The sequence below is a fragment of the Triticum dicoccoides genome, chromosome 7B (assembly GCF_002162155.2).
Source record: "Triticum dicoccoides isolate Atlit2015 ecotype Zavitan chromosome 7B, WEW_v2.0, whole genome shotgun sequence".
Lineage (NCBI taxonomy): Eukaryota > Viridiplantae > Streptophyta > Magnoliopsida > Poales > Poaceae > Triticum > Triticum dicoccoides.
Window position 1 is genome coordinate 273145708 of NC_041393.1, and position 8051 is coordinate 273153758.

The 8051-nt window shown below is 41.5% G+C and overlaps 1 long non-coding RNA gene across 7 annotated transcripts; it reads right to left on the reverse strand.

The window, feature by feature from the left end:
- Positions 1–380: 380 nt before the first annotated feature.
- On the reverse strand, positions 381–6278 carry LOC119337017. 7 transcript variants are annotated; one of them, XR_005162981.1, is made up of 8 exons: positions 5647–6275; positions 5227–5336; positions 4706–4825; positions 3383–3547; positions 2425–2529; positions 1798–1965; positions 1566–1692; positions 381–759 (listed from the first exon to the last, which is right to left on the reverse strand). It is a non-coding gene; the product is annotated as an uncharacterized LOC119337017 (long non-coding RNA). The 7 variants fall into 7 exon arrangements; XR_005162982.1 differs by adding an exon at positions 5036–5153 and having other exon boundaries at positions 381–1965; positions 5647–6278; XR_005162979.1 differs by having other exon boundaries at positions 1566–1965; positions 5647–6276.
- Between the last annotated feature and the right edge of the window lie 1773 nt (positions 6279–8051).

Here is an 8051-nt window from a genome sequence, read left to right on the forward strand (position 1 = left end):
TGTTCTGTAACTATATGCTTGCTTTGTTACCTCACAATTGGCCAACATGTATTGTCAAACCTTATGAATTTGTCTCTGACAAGCCTGGAATGGTCACGCTAAATTGTTGACAACATACCAGGGAAATTGCAAAGAAAATAGTGGACAACAACAAATGTCACAACTCATTTATCCCAAGAGTATACAGTAGGCCACATCTTATAGGGGAACAAAATTCATAAGAAAAATAAACATGAACTGCTTTTTTTAGTTTTTTACAGCACACACCAATAATTTGGCATGAACAATCCAGAATGACTCTGAAAGATGATCTGAAATGACTGAATATGTTGCCAATACAACGGTGTCATTTAGAGCTCCTGAATGAATAAAAGGTCCAGTGAAACTTATGTTTTTCTCAATATAATGGAAAGCAACAACACACAAGTTATATGTTTGAGGATGGGTAAACTATTTTCAGAAATGGACATGTATGTGAGCTTGTTAAATCAACATATAGGTAATTAGGCATACATGCTTATAGGCCGTATTCTTGGCAGATGAAGATTCCTTTTCATCAGAAGAAAAATGAAAAAAGCATCAACTATCCTACTTGTGTTCCTGATTGTTTGGTCTCGTTGAGTGAAACAAATCTCAAGGACATTTCTACATAGCACTGAATCTTGATAGATACAGACATGCACAGCAACAAACTTTAATTTGGTTCTTGTCTTCCTCTTGCCATCCTGCTGATCAACTACCTTTTGGTTCTTCCATGCTCTGTCAATGTATAAGATAATAATTTCAGTACAAGCATATCTAGCAGAATAAATGGTTCGAGTTTCAATCTAGATTTGCAAACAGGGAAGGGGGAACGAGGCGGGGGCGACCACCGCACCCGGCACCATTGGCGGCAAGGCTCCCAGGGGAAAGTGGTGCGGGTGCGTCGTGCTGTCAGGTGGTGGCGAGAATGGCATGACCAGCGGCTGGATTTTGGGTGCGTTGGAGGAGATAAGGAGTGAAACAGGGAAGCGGGGAAGGAGACGCCTGTTGCATTAAGATTCGGACGGACAATTGGCGAGTGCTGGAGTGGGTCTCACGATCGGGTCCGTACGACTCAGTCGTATAGGATTTTTTTCCACATGGGACTGCTATGGACAATGATGGAACATTTATGGTGACACAGTTTTCAGAAATCTTTTTCATTGTCATAGTGGATCTTAGGGAAAATGGACTTTCAATCAACTTCATAGTGGATCTTAGGGAAAAAATTCCTATGCCACTAATTAAAAATCCTATTATACAACACCGACAAGTGCGACCATATTTTCAGCAAAACAATATTACTAATTCTTTTGGTTGCAATGAAGCACCAACCTGGCTCGAGTACATTTGAACAATAACATTGTCGGCTATTTACATACCTATAAAATTACATACTCGTATATCAAGCTTTCAAAGTATAAGTATTTTTCAGGTCTGGACAGATTCAAGCGACTGAAAGAATATTATCCTTTTTAGTTAAAATTAAATAGCTTAATCTTCTATCTGATTTACATGGGCCTTAGGGTATAGAACAGACTTACAGTTGGATAGTAATTCGTGAAAACAGAGTAACCAGTGAAAATCAAATCCATTACTGCATCAAGGTACTTTTTCACATGATCATGCCATAAAGGCATTCCAGATTTGCAGAAGAAAGGTAGGAAACTCCTACAAAGCAGCAAACAAAACACCCAGATCCAGAGCAGCTGGGAACGAATAAATTCAGAAATAGATAATTAGTAAACATTGAGATTGCACGTGTTCTATTGCTACCTGCCTTCTCTTGTTAAGTAACTCATTCAAAGACAGATAGTAGCTCACTGATTAGTAGGTGGTGGTGTTCTAGATGCTCGTCCCTTCTCACCTTGGGCTCTCTGAATAAGTGATTATGTATTACCAAATCCAGTGATGCCTAGCTCCATGAAGATCATACCTGTACCACTGCAAGCAAGCAAGCCAGCTGTTAGATCTATTTGTCCATATAAGATAGGAGTAGGAATACATGCATATCCTGCTATATGTCATACAAAATTTCATTTTTCGAATATGCTAGCCTGCTAATTGCATCGGGACAAATTTGTAGAAGAAGCTAATCAGGGCATCTCCAATACAAGAGTGCTTGGTCGGCGCTTAGGCAATAAAAAATAATAACAATAGAATTAGCATCGATCTATCAGCCTGCTTGAGTGAGTTTCGTAGTGGAGTGTTCCTTGCAGTTCAGGAGCACACCACGGATTCTTGGTCATTTAAATAAAGAGCTTTTTCTCACTTACTCTATTATAATGTGATTGCTAGATCATGTACTAAGTGTGTTGAAAAGAGAAGTTATTTTGCAGTCAAAATAAAAAAACACGAGTAATCCAAACCAATCCAAGAGCTGAGGTGGTGACGAACACTCACCTCGACCTTGTCGAGCTTGCCCTTATTCAGAACCTTGAAAAGGGTGAATCCAGCGGGCGTCTCGAACGACGTCAACATCTCCAACCAAGCAGCAACTCAACTCACCTAGATAAAAGCACACCACACAACGAAATCAAAACAAAGACCAAAAATTGCAAAGACATGAGAAATGATCAGCCTGGCAATATTGTTCAGCAGTCAAACTGTGCCAAAATGATACATTGAGAAATCTATATTGGGCTATAACACATGAATATTCCAACGTTAGTCCTGGGACTGCATCGACCACATTACAAAAAACATTGAATAAATTTGACACATCTTGTCAGTGGAATAAATTTGACACATCTCGCAGTGGAATAAAGTTCGAAGTTATTGTACGCCTTTTGTTATGTGTCCATCATAGTTCAATGCATCACAATAGTTTTCATTTGCTATCATATTTAGTTTTATTAACCATTGCGGATTGTATCATGTTGCATGCAGTACACCATAGACTCCGAAGCACAACAATGAAATGTGTGATTAACCATAGAGGATGATAATTATAATAAAAGAGACACATTAGCTGAAACAATAAATACAGACATCACATAATCGTTGTATTTATCAGTGGCAAACAAGGAGAACTATGCAAGGAATTAAACCAACCAAATCAGTTGCGTGGAAGGCTAAAGATAACATGGTGAAGAAAAAACATGGAAGCAAGATGGGAAGCAAACTAATGAGCTAAGTAGCATGACATCTAAGTCAGCGTCCAACATGGAAGCAAGATGGGAAGCAAACTAAAGACCAGTTTGACCATGATTGAACGGCCATCGAAGGAAGCGATCGGGGGAGCCTTCTCCATGCGAGTTGGCTAGCCTCATTATTGTTTTAAATGAAGAGATTGCATCGATGAGAAAGAGATTTGTTCATATGGCACATGGATTCTCTCTAGTGTGCTTATATTTCTTACCTCGAGAACCATGGCCTCTAGGATCAACGAGTTGATGCTGCCGTAGGTCTGACTGATCCAGGGACAACAAGCCACAAGATCTCCAAGTAATCGGAATCAAAACAATCTACCCTATCCTCAGTTTTAGACTTCCAGTCACCGGTAACTATATGGCCAAAATCTGATCTTCAGAGAGCATAGCAAAAAAATAAATAAGCAAAAGGGTTACCCCTGGAAATGCAGTATATGTTGCAAAATAGTCAAGCTCATTATAAACAAATACATAACAGATGCACCGTTAATTGCAAAGTTGTTTAAATTTTTGGAATAGAATCATGTGGCCCAAACATATCTTCTATTGCCATTTATGGAATAAAGGAAATCAAAAAAAGTTAACAATAATTTATCTTCCATCCTAACAAAAACGGGGTCGCCGGCCTTGATGCTCTTTCTAGGTGGAAAGTGCCATCGTGGAGAAACTTCTAAAGAAAAACAATAGAGAACGAACGTCCCTCAGAAGAGTTCAGATAGTTTCCTAAAAAACAGAGCATAATAAATAATAATCAACCATATGTTCACTTGTTCAGGATGTTTTCGGTCATACAGACCGCATTTCTGGTCCCTTTCCCACTATATCTTAACAAGTTCTCTGATCACAGCTACACGACCATGTGTCATAAAAATACCAGTTTTGTAGAGAACTTGTCGCCAAATGGTGTATCATTATCAAGAAAATTTGGATGAAGGACTGCCAATTCAGCACATGTGTTTAATCTTACCCAAGTGTTTGAACCCCCCAAAGCATCTCATACTAATTCGTTGTCTTCAAATATCATTATGGATGGAAAAGAAAAAATAATGCATTAACCAAATACGTGATGCACTTGCTACTGAAAATTACAACGAGTGCACATCAATTAAGCTAAAGAATTTGCAAAGAATGCCTACCACAAGGGACAGAATCTTCAATGAACTGAAATTGCTCTTTACAATGGTGTTTCAACTAATACCACTATTTTCTACGTACTATTAAGTTCTTAATTCTTTTATTTTACAACAGAGAGGATTGTTTGGTCTATTGGTACATATGCTTTATGTCTTTCAGATTCCACCAAGATTATGATAGGACTTGGAGTTACAGGTAAGCTGTAGTCTGTAATAGGTACTATAGTCTGTAGGAGGCACAATGATTTTTTAGAGGCACAACGATGGAACATTATTTTTCGAGGGAAGTTGCTTAATGTAAGGAAGAAAATATTTGAACCTAGCTACAGACCAATATCAATCTCTATAGGCGGGAATTGGGATGAAGATTGAGAGAGTTGAGGAGACGGAGAAACATACCTAGTACAAATTCCATTGCAGCCTTCTTTCATTTCCCTCGTCACCGATAAGCATGTTGCTGACATTAGGTGCCAAGTTGCCTCTTGAATATCCACGACGAATAGCAGCAACAAGAAAACCCTGAAATTGCATTCAAATGGCTCAGCTAACTAACCATGGTGTAGCAAAAATAAAATGGCCATATCTAGGCAAGAAGTTTCGGCCAAAAACTAATGCAACATTGGAGCATGGTACACGAAAATGCAAGAAAATAGCAGAAGGTACTGAAAGGACATGGGACACACATAGACTATGGGGACAAACGAAATTGCTAATGGTGATACTTATTACCTGAACAGACATTCACATTCATCGGTGTGGCACTTAGTTGTAACTAAAATGCACGGATATAACAAAATATTGGTGATCCACAGTAATAGACACTTGAAGCCCCATGTTGTAATTGTAACTGAGCATAGATATAACAAAATATTACATATTAGATATTTATTTAGGAATCAATGAAGAACAAGAAGGTTCACCTCTTCCCCTTCCTTCTCTGGAAGCAAACTGGGGATGCATTGCTCCCTGTAGGGTTCAGCAAGGAAGTCTACAACTAATCCCAGCATGATAGATCCATCCCATACAATGCCTGAAACCAGCAAACACCAGGATGGTGATTAGAACTCTGAATTTACACACAAATTAAGGAGAAGCACACACAAAGCTTTGATACAAAGTTCAGTTAGGGTCCTCTCCGGGGAAAAGGTAGCCCCTCCTCACTGTCATCCTTATAGAAAGTGCATAAACTGGGACTTATAATTAAGAAATTGCCACACATCAGTAAGCACGCACACATCACACACGCTGCAAGTAAGGCAGAACCGCGAGAGCAGAGACGATATGTCACAATGGTGACCTGCACACCTCATGTGGAGTATGGAGAGGAGGGAGAGGCCTACCTGGCTGGTGTCGCTCTTCCAGGGCACCGACCGGCGAAAGAAGACGGCAGCGCAAAATCCTGGGGTCGCGCACTCATCCCATCTTCATGGCCTATCTCCTCTCCTTCCTTCTCTCCTACAGGGACGGATCCATGGGGTCGCTCTCTGCCTGGAGGTTCCCGCCGCCGCCGGAGAACCTCGCCTCCGTGCCCGCACGCCATCCATCGAGATGGGTGAGATGCGGGAGGAGGGGTGCGATCGACGCGGGAGGATGGAGGAAGCGAGCCTGGAGGCGGCTTGGGGACCGGAGCGCTGCAGCTTCGACCCGCATGCGCCAACTGGATCTCCGGCCTCGCTGCTCCCCCACGTCCGGAGGAGCTCGTCGTTACCTCGCATCGATCGATCCACCGTTGGGGCGCCCGGATCTCCTCTTCCTCATCCAGATCCTGGTCTGCTGCTTCGCACCATGGAGGGGCGTGCCTCCTGAAGAGGCCATGGCGGCAGCAGGGACGTGGTATGGCAGGTGGAGAGGAGGCGGCCGACGCGTTTGGGGAGGAAGGGAGGGAGAGGGGAGGCGACTGCATCCATTTGGGAGCGCTGGAAAGGGTAGGGTTTGTGCGGGGCGTTGACCAATGGGTGTGGCTCTCGCACGATCTCCCGCAAACGACGCGATGTGCATGCAGCATGCAGGGACAGGGTGCGCATGCACCACGAAACGGTTGACCCAGCCAACCAGCACATCGCATGAGCCCACATGTCATTGGCCAATGCAAGGTTACTACGCGGTGAAAACGAGCAGCGCAACCATCTGACGTTTCAGATCACGTAGAAGACTATTTTGACCACCATCCAACGACCAATGAAGGCTGAAATCGGGGGAGCCTCCTGAAGATGAGTTGGCTAGCCTTTGTATTGTTTTAAATAAGCTTTCAATCTACTTTTATTTGCATCTTTACTTTTCCAATCTATATCATAAAATACAAAAATATATTTGTCTTATCATATCATATCTATTAGATCTCACTTTCGCATGTGACCTAGAAGGGATTGACAACCCCTTTATTGCTTTGGTTGCGAGTTCTTGTTTGTTTGTGTAGGTGCGTGGGACTTTTGAGGAGCCTCCTACTGGATTGATATCTTGCTTCTCAAAAACTGAGGGAAATACTTACGCTGCTATTGCTGCATCACCCTTTCCTCTTCAAGGAAAAACCAACGCAAGCTCAAGACGTAGCAACAAGGATTTCTGGCGCCGTTGCCGGGGAGGTCTTCGCTCAAGTCAAGACATACCAAATACCCATCACAAACTCATCTCCCTCGCACTTACATTATTTGCTATTTGCCTCTCGTTTTTCTCTCCCCCACTTCACCCTTGCCATTTTATTCGCCCTCTTCTTCCTCCTTGCTTTTGTTTGCCGTTATGTCTGAAATTGGGGAGATTATCGTCGATATGGACAATAATGATAACATGGAAAATTCTGATGCTCCTGCTGAAGAACCCCCTATCTTGCATACTAAAAAGTTTCGAATCGGTAGTGGTAATATTATTGGAAAAGGGGTTATTCAAGACTTCTTTACTTGTGTCGGTGCTTTACCTTCTATGGATGGTTCTATTCTTCACAGAACTAGTAGTCTTGCGGATGCTATTGCTATGCTTGTAGTTGAGCTTGAAAGACAATTTATGTATATGCATCCTTGCATACAAAGAATTTTCCTGGAATTTTCTAATATTGAGCATTCTTCGGTTAAGCGCGCCGCTACTATCTTTTTGGGACATGAGTTTAGATTTATAATAAAAGAGGCCAAAGAAATCTTTGCGCACTATAGGGTGGACGCCTGTCGTCCTCCCATAGAGGCGACCCTCTTTGATCAAGTGGAAATTAGGCGTTTTCAATCTTTGGACTATGTTGCTTTTAATAAAAACCTTAGAAAAAAGGTTCCTACCAATGTCCTAGTTGATAGAATTTCCGAACTCAATAATGATTTTGCTCTTCGAAACAATGAGCTAGGATACTCTCTTGAGTATAGGCTCACGAAGTTCTGCCAAAAGAATGCTTATAATGATGAATTAGTTGTGCAATATGAAGGGCCAAAGGAGGAACTCATACCTCCTGAGATTGATCTTGGGGACTTTTGTCCCATTAAATTTAGCCCTTTTGATTACTTTTGCTTGCCTCAAAGAAAACTTGCTGCTGAACGTAGAGAATATGAGATGAGTTTTCGTGATCTATCTTATTATTATGGCACTACCTAGATCTATCCTCACTTTTATGCCTAGCTAGGGGCGTTAAACGATAGCGCTAGTTGGGAGGCAACCTAATTTTATTTTAGTTTTTTGTTTTTGCTTATTTTTAGTAATAAATTTATCATCTACCTTATGTTTAGATGTGTTTTCATGTTTTAATTAGTGTTTGTGCCAAGTAGAACCT